The 15,004-nt window shown below is 38.1% G+C and overlaps 1 long non-coding RNA gene and 1 other non-coding gene across 5 annotated transcripts in view; one reads left to right on the top strand and one right to left on the bottom strand.

Annotated features, from left to right (window-relative positions):
* LOC123797583 (uncharacterized) overlaps positions 1–15,004 on the bottom strand; it is a 298,997-nt gene that overhangs the window by 115,597 nt on the left and 168,396 nt on the right. The window lies entirely within an intron of this gene.
* Positions 14,306–14,412, top strand: LOC123797651 (U6 spliceosomal RNA). Its single transcript, XR_006781011.2, has one exon. It is a non-coding gene; the product is annotated as a U6 spliceosomal RNA (small nuclear RNA).

Here is a 15,004-nt window from a genome sequence, read left to right as displayed (position 1 = left end):
CTCAAATCACTTAATGGTATTCAGTCAAGCATAACAAATTTGGAAAACCAAGCTCATTCATTTTCTCTCTCATTTGTTCAGCAATTTTTCCATGACAACCTATGACTGCCAGGCAGTATTTAGATGCTGGAGAAACAGCAGCAAACTAAGCAGACAAATCCTAGTCCTCAGGGAACTTACTTTTAGCGTTGAGATACAGACAATAAAGATGTTGAATAAATACATTATATAGTACTTTAATAGTACTTTAAAAGAACACAGTTACTACAAAAAATAAAGTGGATAAGGAATTCTAAGGTATAAGCTTACAATTTTATTGTTTAATTTTTTTCAAGTTTTTATTTAAATTTCAATTAGTTAACATACAGGGTAATATTAGTTTCAGGAGTACAATGTAGTGATTCAACACTTCCATATAGCAGCTGGTGCCCGTCACAAGTGCCCTCCTTAATCCCTATCACCCATTTAAGCTTGCAATTTTAAACAGGGTAGTCAAGGGAGGCCCTCTTGAGAAAGTGATATCTGAGTCAAGATTTAAAGTAGCAAGGAACAGGATTGCCTGGGTGGCTCATTTGTTTAAGCGTCTCCCTTTGGCTCAGGTCCTGATCCCAGGGTCTTGGGGTCAAGCCCAGCATCAGGCTCCCTGCTCAGTGGGGAATCTGCTTCTCCCTCTGCCCCTCCCCTCCACTCATGCGTGCTCTCTCTCTTTCTCAAATAAATAAATAAATAAAACCTTTTAAAAAAAGTAGTAAGGAACAAGCCATGCAGATAACAGAGATGAGAATTTTCCAGGTATTGGAAACTCTTTTTGCAAAGAACCTGAGGCAGGAATTTGCCTGATATGTTCAAGGAAGAAGAGGTCAGTGTTATTAAGGTAGAGAGTTTCTAAGAAAGAAAAGAAAAAAAAGAAAAGAAAAGAAAAGAAAAGGAAGAAAGAAAGAAAGAAAGAAAGAAAGAAAGAAAGAAAGAAAGAAAGAAAGAAAGAAAGAAAGAAAGGAGGGGGGAGGGGAGGGGAAGGGAGGGGAGGGGAGGAGAGGAGAGGAGAGGAAAGAAAGGAAATAACCGAGGAGTTAGCTAAATAGTAACAGAAGATCCAGGTACTTCTAGTTTTTTGGATTTTTAATATTTTATTAATTTAGTTAGCTAATGAACCAGCTAGGTAGGTAGCTAATTTTAAGGAAATAATATATGCAAATAGTAAATTTTCAGTAGTGCAAAGGAGTGCATTGAGAAGTAAGCCCCTGCCCTACCCTTATGCAGAGTTCCTAGCTCCCACCCCAGAGGAAACAATGTTACCAGGTCTTCTATGTATCTTTCCAGACATTTAATGACTTTTTCTATACGCCCCCAAGTGAGGTAATTTGGAAAAGCAGAATGTATCTTTGAAGGAGATCTGGACAAGGTTTGTTTTCATAGATGCACCTTCATCTTTGTGCTATGATTATAGGCCCCCAATGAGGATGGCAGCCCAAGTCATGCTCATCCCAGATGGGTGGGGTGGGGCCTATCTTGTGAAGTCACCAAGTCACCTCATGAAGAAGCTACCTGTGTGTGGCCACGATTTATTTTGAGAACTATTTCTATTCCCACATCCAGAGGAGGATTCCATGACTGTCATTTCTTGTGTCATTTTCTCCCAAGGATAAGGAGTGATTTCACTTAGCACTTGAAAACAGGTGTAATGAAGTGTAAAAACAAACTGTAAGCAAAAAAAAAAAGAAAAGAAAAGAAAAGAAAAAGTAAAATAAAATAATAATAAAGTAAAAAATGGATGGAAACTTCTGTGTTTCACCAATGGGTATGGAAAGGTGACAATAGGTTCTTTGTCTGATAAAAGTTAGAAGGTGCAGGGCAATCCAAGATTTTCCTCTAAGTGCAGCCAAATTATGTGTCAGGCAGATGTGATGACCACCACACTATGGAAACCAGCCAAATTATGTATAATGTATACTTCAGACTTTCAGACATTTTCCTTGCAGGTAAAGAAACAGGAATCCATAAAACTCCTTGTATGTCTCTGATATTACAGTTGGTCTGCTATTTTAACATGGCCCTCACAGTATGATTCTCCTCAGTGAGATGTCCTGTGTAATTTTCTAAAAGCATTAGGAAAAGTGCTATATGATCGTAGTATCCACTGCTCTAATCTTAGTAGGTTAAGAAAAAGATGCTTTATTCTTCAGAAAGATCCTTATGATCAATTACTCGTGCATAAGGTTTCTTGATGTACAGAATCCCTGGAAGATGCTAAATAATCATCATCACCACCACCACCACCACCACCACCACCATCATCATCAAAAGGTGAGGGTAAGATGTTACCAACTGGATTTGACTTTGGATATTTTTTGTAAAGTCTATGGCAACACGTCTCAAACTTCTAAAGGCCACTAGAATGTAAGCTCCATGAGATGATGCATATTTCCATAGTGTTTAGACCTGTGCATAGCCCTCATGGCATGGTTAATTTTATGCATCAACTTGGCTAGGACACGGTACCCATATATTTGGTCAAATGTTCTTGTAGCTATTTCTCTGAAACTATTTTAAAAGTAAGATTAACATTTAAACCAGAAGACTTTGGGCAAGCAAATTACCTCCATAATATATGTGGGTCTCATCCAATCAATTAAAAGCCTTAATAGAAAAGAGACTGACCTGACCAAGCCAAGAAGCAATTCTGCCAGCAAGACTAACAGACTCAAACTGTAACTCTTCCCTGGGTCTCTAGTCTATCCTGCAGATCTTGGACTTGCCAAGCTTCCACATCACCCGAGCCAATTCCTTACAATAAATGTCTCTTTATAAATGTAACTGACAAAAGATATATACACATCTAGGTAGTTCTGTTTCTCTGAAGAACTCTAATACAATTTAGTAGGTATAGAGTAGTTCCAAATAGCATTTGTTGAATGAATGAATGAATGAATGAATGAATGAAATACTAATTCATGACAAATGTATGTATGTTTCTTTGGTGGATGTGTTTTACATGTGTTCAATTTTTTTATTTCAAAATAATCATCAAAATACTTATTGTACAAACTCTGTAATTTAGAAGTAAAATTTAACTGTTAAAACTCTTGCTACTATTTTCCTAATAACCTAAATAGATGGTATCCTACTTTCTCTATTTGTAAAGGAAAGCAGTGATAGCTTTATTTTGAATTACACCATTCTGTTCTTGACACAGTGAAATTGCCAGAGTTTAACCGATCCCTCAAAATACCATCTTCTAGGAAAAAATGGTTGCATATCACTAGATTTTCTCTAATCTGCTGACATAAACAGCTGATTACAGCTGCCAATGATTATTTTTCATTAAGTGAAAATTAGTAATATAATACATAGCTCATAGTTTGTGTCTTCCAAAATCAACTTCAACACACACACACACACACACACACACACAAGTGCTCATGTACTAAAATGCCTTTTGTTGCTTTATCTGAAAAGAACAACAATGAAAGCAAGGCCACAATGGTCTCTTCACCAGGCTGAGCTGGTACTTATTTTCCAACAGGTTAGTCATCTCTAGAATTAAAATGTATGGTTAACTTGTACTAGTATTTCCAGTCTTCTCATTCCAACTTTTTTCTTAACTTAAAAAATGACCGAAATTCCATTTTCTTTTACATTTTATGCCTTGCTTGCCTCCCCTGACATATGTAAACCATCATAAAATTTGACTACTAACCTTGTTTTGCTTTTTTCAAAATTTTTACCTAATCTAATGCACATATACTATTCTAAAAGGACCTCTGGATCTAGCAAACTCTCATTTAATGAATCTGAAGATTCACATCAATTAATACCAGTGAAGACCTTTGAGAAACAAGTCAATACATGTATTAAGGATGCTTGAAAATGAGTAATATAAATACAGCCTCCCAAAACAGATGAAGAGAAAACTGTGATTTACTCATGGTCTATTTGGCATCTTCTCTTATTTGTACCTTAATCTTCCACTGCTATTTTCCAACCAGGGCTTCCTTTCCCAGCATAATCAATCTGGACAATGTATGCTTACTATCAAAATATAACCTTCTGTCCCATGTTGAGATTCAAGATATAAAGCTAATGTACTCATGGGTACTAATGGGTTAATACTTTGACACTGCCAGATGCCAACTGATACAGTGTTTTAGAGATGATGTCTTAACTTGAACAACATAATCCATTAGTTGGAATTTCAGTTTTCCATTGATCAACAGAAAAATATCTAGGATAAAAATTAGCTCTTGGAACCCCCTAAATCAAACCAACTAGGAATATGCCTACTCAGACTTTATGGGGAGTTTACTAAAATTATGATTTTGCTAGACACCCAACAAAGAATCTAAAAAGACCAAAACGGGAGAGAAGACAGATATTATAATATTAATATCAGCTTTAGGGGAGAATTTTATCATTTAATATAATTATTTGACTTCCTGTATATTAAGAATGCTGGCTCCTGAAGTCATTCATAAGTAAATGAATCTGAGAGGTATGACTTCTGATCAATAATAGGATTGAGGAAGCCCTTCAAATGTAGCTTCCATATAGAAAACCAAAGGAACGATTCAACTGGATTCCTATGTAAAATGGACAGATTACCCTCCAAGAGAAAGAAAGGAAAGGAAAGGAAAGGAAAGGAAAGGAAAGGAAAGGAAAGGAAAGGAAAGAGGGAGGGAAGGAAGGAAAGAAAGGAGGAAGGGAGGGAGGGAGGGAGGGAAAGAGGGAGGGAGGGAGGGAGGGAGGGAGGGAGGGAGGGAGGGAGGGAGGGAGGGAAGGAAAATAATTTACATCTTAGAAATTAAAGCTGTTGGATGTCTTCTAAAATCAGTCAGCATTATCCATTTAAGGAATTATAAAAGAAGGGAGAGGTAAAATTTGGTTCAATTTTGCATTTGTAGAGATGAAATAGAACTTTTTCTAAGAGAAGTTAATAAACTCAAGATTAGATATTAAAACAAATTCCTTAGTTGGAAAGATGAAATGTACGAAACAGATTTGTTTGGGGAGTTGCTGTGTAAAGCCTCTGATGTTGGGCGAAGTAAAGGAAAATGTTGTTGGATCTGGAGTTTAATTTTTTAATTTTTTTAGTGAGTAGAAATGAACTCATCTCAATAGCATTTCCTCTTTTGTACTTTGCCTAAGCTATTCTTCTAAATTGTAATATTTAGCCGTGCCAATTCCCAGAGATTCTCATATTTCTGTCTCAGTGCTGCTCATGAAATAAACAAAATTCCTACAAACTGGAGCTACATCTTAAATCGATTTATATTATTAGTAAGAACTATGGTGAAGTAAAGCACACCGCACAGGGAGCCAACGGGGTCCACTTTGTAGGCTCAGCTCTTCTGCTGGCTGACAATGACCTCTCTGTGCCTGGGTTTTCTCCCCAGTAAAAAACTCCCTTAAAAAAAGGAGTAATAAATAACTCCTTACTTATCTTCTTCCAACCAGCAGAATTTGTCTTTGTTATATAAAAGTAGCCTGATCATGAATAACAATCTTAATAGCAGTGAGAAATGCATGGAGTCACTTTTCAACAACTTCGACACTCTTGTGTCTTGAACAAAAGCTTGGAAATCATATAAATTTGTTCCCCATCTTCAGTCTGAACTTCAACTTAACCATTCAAATATCTCTTCCAGGCTAATCTTAGAGATTCTCCCCAAGAGGCAAACATCACAACTTCCATCTGCAACCTTAAGGCCAGAAATGGCTTCCTTCCTTCTGGTCTGAGTTGCCTGGCTGGATTTTCAACTTAACATCATGTATTCTATCCTTAGTGGGAGGGAATACAATGGGGCTGACCATTTCAGTGCTATCTATCATTAATCTGAGCCACAGTAAATTTGTTTGTACTAGAGTTTCTGTGGTCTTGCATTGCATTCCAGTGAAATGATAGAACCTGATCCCCTGATGGAATGTTCTCTTGCAGGTCTAAAATGACTGGATGATAAAGCCAAACAGGCTGGCAGGAATACTGAGCAGTTCCTGATAGGGGACACAGGGAAGGACATTGTTTCTCTCACTGACCAGTCTCCTAGCAGCCTAATGCACAGTGGCTCTTGACATCATGCTCTCTAAACACCCAAATTTGGAAATATTAAATCAATTCTTCTAAAATGAAATAGGGACCCAGGAAATTGTGTTTTTAAAATATGGCAAAATTTCTAGTAGTCCCCAGTGCTTAAAAGAGACAGGACTTTTTTTTTAAGAGAGAGAGAGAGCAGGGGCAGGGGGAGAGGGGCAGAGGGAGAAGGAAAGGGAGAGAGAGAATCCTAAGTAGGCTCCACAGTCAGTGCATAGCCTGATGAGGGGCTCCATCTCAGGACCCTGAGATCACGACCTGAGCCGAAATAAAGAGTCGGATGCTCAACCGACTGAGCCACCCGGGTTCCCCCAAAGAAACAGGAAAATGTGATGAAAGGAAGCATAATGATATTGTGTATCCCCACCTCCTGCCTTCTAACAGGTGAGCTCTTACAATGTCCATTGTATAGACAAGGCCGATAAAAATGGAACAGGAACCCTATTGAAAACGAACGCACCAAGAAATAGGCAATGGTCACGATAGGAGCTATTTAAGAAGGAACAGCACAAGACGTTGACAAGATGGTGAAAGCTATTTTTCCTTGCTGACACCCAAAAAGTAACCAGAAAGGGCTTCCTTGTTCCACTCCCCCCTCCTCTGAGTTGTGCGGCTTTCCTGTGAGAAGCCTGGAGGAGGGCAAAGTGGTATTCCCCGAGAATGGGCTTTCCCAGCCTCTTCCAGAGCAGTCCAGGTCTGTGAATCAAGGCCGGGGGTGGGCCCAGCACAGTTTTCCTTTCCCCACGCAGGCCATGATTAAGAAGGCATCTGTCTGTCACCAGAGGCTTTCAGCTGTATTTCCAGCCCAGCTTCCTCCCCACTGACTCATCCAGTGATGCCACAATCTAATGTTTATGACCTAACAGTTGATCACCATGGAAGGAGCAAAACCGACATTGAGATGCTGGACAGTTTCGGAAGAGGCAAAAGAAGACCCTTATTCATCGAGACTACATGTGAGGACTGAACACCCTATTCCTCATGCGGGCACTTCCACGGGTTGCTAAAACTGCTCTGTGGATGTCTTCATGCCTATTGGAGGACCCAAATAAGGACTTCGGGTGACCAAGTACAAACACAGGCCATGGCATTTAGGAACGAAGAACAAGAAGCAGAAGGGAAAATGTGTACGTAGCCATTTAATGAGGTTTGGATGACAAATGCTGTTTCCTTACCTTTTTGCCAGCATGTGGCGAAGGTTTTAAAAGAGAAAGAAAATGTGCTGAATGCCAGGAAAAGACTCAGATCCCCCAAAACTCAACCTTAAAAACAGAGTCCTGCTGGTATATTCACAAGCCAGGAGTATCAGGATCTACTTTCTGGTTATTCCGGGTGCTCCCCCCGCCCCATAAAAATAAAAGCTGAAATGAAAAAGCAAGCCAGTGGAAGAAAATAACTGCTTTTTAGTAAAGATCACTGTATCAAATGCTGTGAGTGGCAGGAGGTCTTGGCACAGATGTGGTAACTAGATGAGGACGGTGGCGTGGTCAAGCTGAAGTGAGTCTGCCTTCTTGGACTGCCCTTCCCAGACTAATAATCAAAAAGAGCTGTCTTTCTCCAGCCCCAAACAGTCCTGTACGAACAGTGTTTCCCAGTAGTGCTTGCGGCTTACAAGTAATGTGAGAGTCTTTTTATAACTGTTGAGGTTTAATTTAAAAGGAAGCTCAGAATCAGCGGTAAAGGGAGGGGAATGTTGTGAACTACAGACCATCTGAATTGGGGAAAATCATAAATACCAGAGTGTCTGATTATGTGAGCGTCTCTTGAAGTCGAATAATGAACCTTCTTCATGTTCTGCTTTTCTGGACTTGGCTCCCTCTGACAAATTTGCAGGCATCAGGGTCTGTCTGGAATTCATTCCAAGTTGGAGGGATATTTTTTCCCTTGACATTTTGCAGCTGAGACAGCCCCGAGCAGGAAGCTGAGGAGCGTAACATTACCAAATATGTCCTTTCTCCTGCCCTTATATTTTATTTCCACAGGAAAAGAAGGCAGATGAGGGCCAATGGGAGCTGGCCAATGAGAACACGGCCACAGGGGCGGCCTCTACTGGAGGTGGGGAAAGTGATCAGATGTCATTTTTCACCAAAAAAGAGAAACTAACTATTCTAGGTAGCACCAGTTGAAATGTGTGTAATGCTGGAGGAAGACGTCTGACCGTTTCCTACAAATCGCCCAGCTATTTCTGGGGAACATTTATCACCACATTGGTCTCATTTTCTCATGAAGGCCTTTACTAAGAGAGCAGGCAGTGTGGTATATTGCTAACATGTCTGTGCCTTTGACCAGATCACTTCACCTTTGGGGGTTTCCAATTCTTTATTGGTAAAAGGAACTTTCGATGTGATGATTTCCCAGATCTTTCCAGGTTCCCATGACTAAAGTCGGCAAGCTAGTTTGATCACATGCCTCAATCACTAAAATAAATTTGAATATCCATCTAGTTACATGTGTATGTATATGTACTGCTTTATAAGTATGTTATAAACTTACAAAATATATAAACACAGAAAATACAAATTAAAAAGGAGACCAAATATGTAAATTCTAGTATTTTCTCTCCAAACCTCAATAGTCTCTCTTAAGCACTCCCTGGGGTCTCTTTGTAGATCACTGCTCTAAGCCACATTTCAGTTCTGATTTCCTTTATGGGTGTAAGACATTAAATCATCATTTCCACAGGGGCTAAGAGAGAAGAACATAGATCATTAAAGTGACTGCAGATTACATACTCTTTGCTTGCATATTAAATACATAAGAAAGTTTTTTATTGTTTTTAAATTATTTTTTAAATTTTTATTTTTTAAATTTTTTTAAAAGATTTTATTTATTTGACACAGAGAGAGAGAAAGCACAAGCAGGGAGAACAGCATGCAGAGGGAGAGGAAGAAAAAGGCTCCCTGGTGAGCAGACAGCCTGACATGGGGCTCGATCCCAGGACCAGGACCTGAACAGAAGGCAGACGCTTAACTCACTGAGCCACCCAGGCACCCCAAAAAAGTTTTTTTAAAACATAATATTTTTTGGTTAATCTTGTTGTACCACTTCTAAAAGACACTAGTTACAGAGAAATTTCTTTACTGAGAAAAACAGCAGTGTAAGTTTGTTGTAAATGGAAATTGGCAATTAAACTTGAGTCAGGGAAGTATTTGGGAGCCGTAGAAATTGGGGTAATCTGGAGTGTTTATGTTGTGTCCAAAGACAGAAGCTGCTTTTCAGCCCCAGCAAGCTTTCATCATGCAGAAAGGGAGGTCTACTGCTGCCAAATGTGATTTTTCAAAAGAATTGGGAGACCCAGATTTTAATGTGAAATTAAGTTACTTTCTCAAATTAATGTTGCTCAAAAATTTTAGAGCCAAGCATATAATAACGATGAACTATCCTCAGCTAATGGGCAGGCTCTTGGTGATCTCTGACCTCATAATCAGCTGATTTAGCTCTGTAATTTTTATAATATTGGCACTGTATTCAGACATCCAAGTTTCTGGGCAGGGTGGTTATGTATGCGTAAGAGAGAAAAACATGAGATGTCATTTCGTTAAGATCATAATGTTTTCAAAAGGGTTCACTTCTTGGATACTCCTAAGGCTGCACCATCAGACCAATAATCTATGTTGTTTAGTCATAAAAATAAGGAAAATATTACATTGCTCTTGATATACTTGTTGCTTTTGCATATGGAAATACTATTAAAAAAGTATTATCTTAAATTTTGATGTTTTATTGATCAGAGATTGGCAAACTTTTTCACAGATATTTTTCAGTAAATATTGAAGCTCTGTGGGCCATCTGGTTGCTGTTGCAATGACTCAGTTCTGTGTGGCCGCACAAGGAGCCATTGACAATACATTGCAAACAAATGGGCCTGGCCAAGTTCCAATAAAACTTTATTTACACTAACAGACTGTGAGCCAGATGTGGCCTGTGGGCTGCAGTTTGTCAGTTCCTGTATTAAATCCTAAGCTCTTCTAGGGTATAACCTGTGTCTGATCCGACTCTGTATCTTGAGTCCACACAATCCTGGCACAGAGGAGGCGCTCCACGAATATTTGTTAAAATAAATCGAAGGGTGTGGAACTTAGCAGTTTATGTCAATAATCATTAACTTCCCATTTGGGAGATAGAAAACCCACAGGAGGGTTTATGCATTGTGTCCACCGTGAGGATTACATTGGCGTATGAATTCCCTCAGGGAATTTGTGGCTCATCCAAATGTTCTGAACAAGGAAAGGAGGTACTCCGTCAGGCTAATGAAGCAACCTGAGACTGCTTAGACCTCACACAGACTGAAGGGCCAAAGAGCAAGAGATACAAGAAGACCCTCAGAATTTCATAAACACGCTTCTTCCAAATCTCTCCTCAACTCTTTTTTTTTTTTTAACAACTTAAATGACCAAATACCAGACATCTATTGTGTCCTTACACTGTAGTGCAGTGCTTCTCAAAATTCTGGTCATGACCCAGTGGGCACACACTAAAATGTTTCCCAGAACAATTCTTACTCTTTCTCTCCCATTTCTAAATTTCGTTTTTATGAACTGAGGTAAAATTGACATGTAACACTCGCTTCAGGTACACAACATAATGATTCAGTATTTGTATATGTTGTAAAGATGATCACCACAACAAGCCCAGTTAACATCCATCATTGTCAGTTGTCATATAGCTACAAAATTTTTATCTTGCAATGAGAACTTTTAAGAGCTACTCTCTCTGCAACTTTCAAATATGCAATGCTGTATTATTAATCAGAGTTGCCATGCTATACATTACATTCTTCACGACTTATTTATTTTATAACTGGGAAGTTTGTGCCTTTTGACCCTCTTTACCTGTTTCTTCCATTTCTCAACCCCCACCTCTAGCAACCACCAATCTGTGCTCTGTATTTGTGAGCTCAGTTTTTTTGGTTTTTTAAATACCTCATATAAATACAGAGTATTTATCTTTCTCTGTCTGACTTATTTCACTTAGCATAATGCCTCAAGGTCTGTCCATGTTGTCACAAATGTCAGGATTTCCTTCTTTGTGGCTGAAGACTATTCGATTAAATATATACATACATATTTTTTTCTTTATCCATTCATCCACTGATGGAAACTTGATTGTTTCCATATCTTGGCTAATTCTTATTCTTACTATGAGTAATTCACTGGGATATCCTCTCTTTGTTTATATTTGATTTATTTTTAGTGTGGCTCACAACTTTCTTAATGGATTTTATCACCCACTAGATATGGCATTTGGTGTGAAAAATCATAGAAACATTCAGTTCTTATTCTAAAGGGATTTACACTCTAACTGGAGAGATAAGATATGTATATACCAACATCTAGGGAACAGTGTAACAGGAGATAAGTCACAGCATCTGTGACACTTGGGGCTCTGCACTGGTAGTAGCTGGAGTTTTGGAAACCATAGATGAGTGGTGGTATTGGTCTAGGCTGGAGGCCTGACACATGGAAAATTTATCTGAAAGGAGTGGAGGAGAAATAAGTGAATTGGGCTAAGGCCTCACTTTAAGGAAGAAAAATAAGTCTTCCAAATAAAAATGCAGTTGAGGGCAGCTTCTTTTCTCCTGATTCCATTCCCAAGATGAAGGAAAAGAGCCTCAATTAAAATTTAGCAAGGATATGCTTACTGGAACAGTATGTGAGAGGATTAAAGAAGAATGAGAGGTCCACATGATTCATTTCCAAAAGCCAAATGGAGCCATGGAAAGGAATGGTCTGAGAAGAGTATGATTAGAATAATCACTTTCACTTAGAAAAAAGGTGAAGATAACTCTTTGGAGAAAAGAGAAAACAAAATTTGAAGATTGGTGAGATCAATCTAGACATGCAGTTAGAAAACAAAATAATATTTTTTATTGGCTATTAAGATTTTTAAGTTAGGCAAATATAGAAGTACTCTGGTAGTTTTCTTTGGTTGGAGCCCCTAGTTTGTCAAATCTGGTGTGGTTTTGGGTAGATAAAGGGGAAAAGAACCAAATGGGTAGTCAAATGGTCAAGTGGATTAATTAACTGTGATAGCCTTATTTAAGTTATGAGTAAAAACACATTGATTGTAGGAGTGAAGAGGCAAGGAATGGAAGGGACAGAATTGGCAGAGGACCCAATAATCAAACATATTAAGCAATTATGTAGATTTCCATTAACATAAAGAAACTATACAGCAAGGGACCCTTGCAGAAGAGTTCTGAGTGTGAGAATCAAACCAAGTTGAAAAAAGTAAAATAAATAGAAATGTCTATAAAATAGCTTGGGACAGATAAGCCCAAGAAAGACAAGCATATTTGAGAATCAGAAAACAAGAGACCGTATACTATAATTTAAGAGAAAAGGACATAAGGCATAGAGAAAATAGAGGATGAGGTTGAAACTGGAAGAGAAGGAAATAATGTAAATACATATTGATTTTCATTTTTAGGTATGATTCTAATTTTATAATAAGAGAAAAAAATCATAACAGTAACAAATAACTTATTTGAAGATCATTTCCACTTTGACAATTCTACAATGGGGTTTTCTGTCCAAAGGCTTTATGAAATAAATAAACAAGAGAAATAAGAAAACAATAATGAAGATGATGGTCTCTCTATTACACAGAAGATGGCACCCTGGAAATCAGTAGTCTAGTTTATAAGACACTTAAGGGAGGGTATTTATAATTATCTCACAATGATGTGAACTGCCAAATTTTTCTCAAAATATAATTAATTTTAAACCACTTTTTAAAAAAATCTTGGATATTATGAATAAATCTAACGCTACTAAGTTCATCAGAAACCAGGCTTCGCTTACTTTACTGACAAAATATGCTTCACATGACACGTTAAGGAAAAACCAGACATATTTTTTAAAGCTAAATATTATATTCTCTCTTAAAGTTTATCATTTTCCAAGTGGCTTATCCTACTTTTCCAAAGCACATCTGGAACAAACAATCTTTAGAAGTGATGTTATGGTTTCAAGGGCAAGGTTTATTGAGCTTGGTTTCAAAGAGCTCCTCAAGATTCCTTAACTTTTCTTCAGAAGAAAAGGCCTAAGTCTTTATCCTAACACTAGTTAAGAAATAACAAAGAATAAAATCAAGCAGCAGGAGAGGTCCAAATAGTTCTGGGCCTCTACGTAAAGGAGAGGGTAGGGGCTCTCATCCTGGAACCTGAAGTTCAGGTCCCTTGTTAGTGGGGGTGCATTTAAATAAAAAAGAGTGGCAGGAGGCATAGACTATCCATCCTAGCTGTAGGGATCTCTTTCAGGATGGGGTCCCATCTTTGACATTTGCCCTCAAAGACAAACCACTAACCTTCTCTCTACTCTGGGCAACTTACCCTAATAGTTGGCTGTTACTTATATTATTATAGAAAAATTTTCCTGGGCACTATATCAGCTCCCAATGTAGATTTAACATATTTTGTTACATCTCTTCTCTCTCTTTATCATAGTTTATTTACAGAGGGAAATTCATTATAAATATATATATTATACATGTTTGTGTATGCTGTGTATATACCAGCAAACAGACTAATTTGACATCCCATTTTATTATCCCCACACACAATGCATATGCAATACTAAATGAGGAGTGAAGTTATTACAAAGTGTCATGGACAGCAAGCAGTGACCTTTGAAAAGTGAAGATTTCCCTAAATCTTTCTCTGTACAAGACCAGAATTTATTCTGCACATGTTCTGTATTGCAACTCATGGCATGGAAATTTCAGTGACAAAACTTTGTAAGAAGGCAGAACATAAAAATGACTGATTTTTTTCAGGAAGAGAAAATCCTCTTTAGAAAAGAAACTGCATCAGCAGAACCAAAGGCATGTAACAATATTTTCTGAGTGAATAGTAAGATATTTTCAGGCTAAGATGACATAACTTCTTTTCCTTGTTGAAATGTCACTACGAGTAAGCCAGGTCATCTAACTCTGGTCCCTTGGATAGTGCTGGGTCAAGGATGGTCAGACAGGCCCAGGAGTAAGGGTTGCGGGACTCAAGATAAGAATAAAATTGGAGGGGCGCCTGGGTGGCTTAGTCATCTAAGCTTCTGCCTTCGGCTCAGGTCATGATCTCAGGGTCCTGGGATCAAGGTTCCTTGCTCGGTGGGAAGCCTGCTTCTCCCTCTGCCTCTGCCTTCCACTCCCCCTGCTTGTGCTCTCTCTCTCTGACAAATACATAAATAAAATCTTTATTAAAAAAAAAAGAGTAAAATTGGAGTGTTCGTTTTGGCAACACATATACCAAAATTGGAATGATACAGAGAAGATTAGTGTGGCCCCTGCACAAGGATGACACACGAATTCGTGAAGTGTTCCATGCTTTTTTCATGTTTTCTGCATATTAAAAAATCATATTGTACCAATTGGTAAACAATTCAATACCTATAAAATGAAAAAAAAAGTAAAATTGGAGGCCAGCATACCATATGTCTCAGTATTTAAGTTATAAATCAAGCTAACACACTGTAAAAAAATATGTTTTATTCTCTTACTTTGACATATGTCAGTGACAATGACAAAATTGGAAATATGTCCAAATCTATGGTTTTTATATGACTGGAAGTCAGCAAATTAACAAAGACAAGCACATTAGTTTTTATTGTGCACACTGTGTTCTGTTGATGGTCCAATGATACTTGGATGACTAATGTAACGGGTATAGACATTTAATAGTAATATAGTAAATATTCTATAAACTAAAAAATTCATAGTACTATGAAAAATGTTCCACAGCCACCATATGCAACTGCTACAAATACCATACTAGTCTGGGAGTATCTCTGGAACCAAGAATCAGGACACAAAGAATAGCAAGCACAACGGCTGCTCAGCACTACTGGGAAACCACACTTCGTTATGAAAGAACGAATATGCATTCCTATTATCTGGAAGGAGGGACTTGATAAATCACTCAAT

Source organism: Ursus americanus, chromosome 11, assembly GCF_024610735.1.
Source record: "Ursus americanus isolate L20-20 chromosome 11, mUrsAme1.1.p, whole genome shotgun sequence".
NCBI lineage: Eukaryota > Metazoa > Chordata > Mammalia > Carnivora > Ursidae > Ursus > Ursus americanus.
The sequence above is the reverse complement of the archived record's forward strand: the minus strand, read 5'-3'. Positions and strand labels throughout refer to the sequence as shown.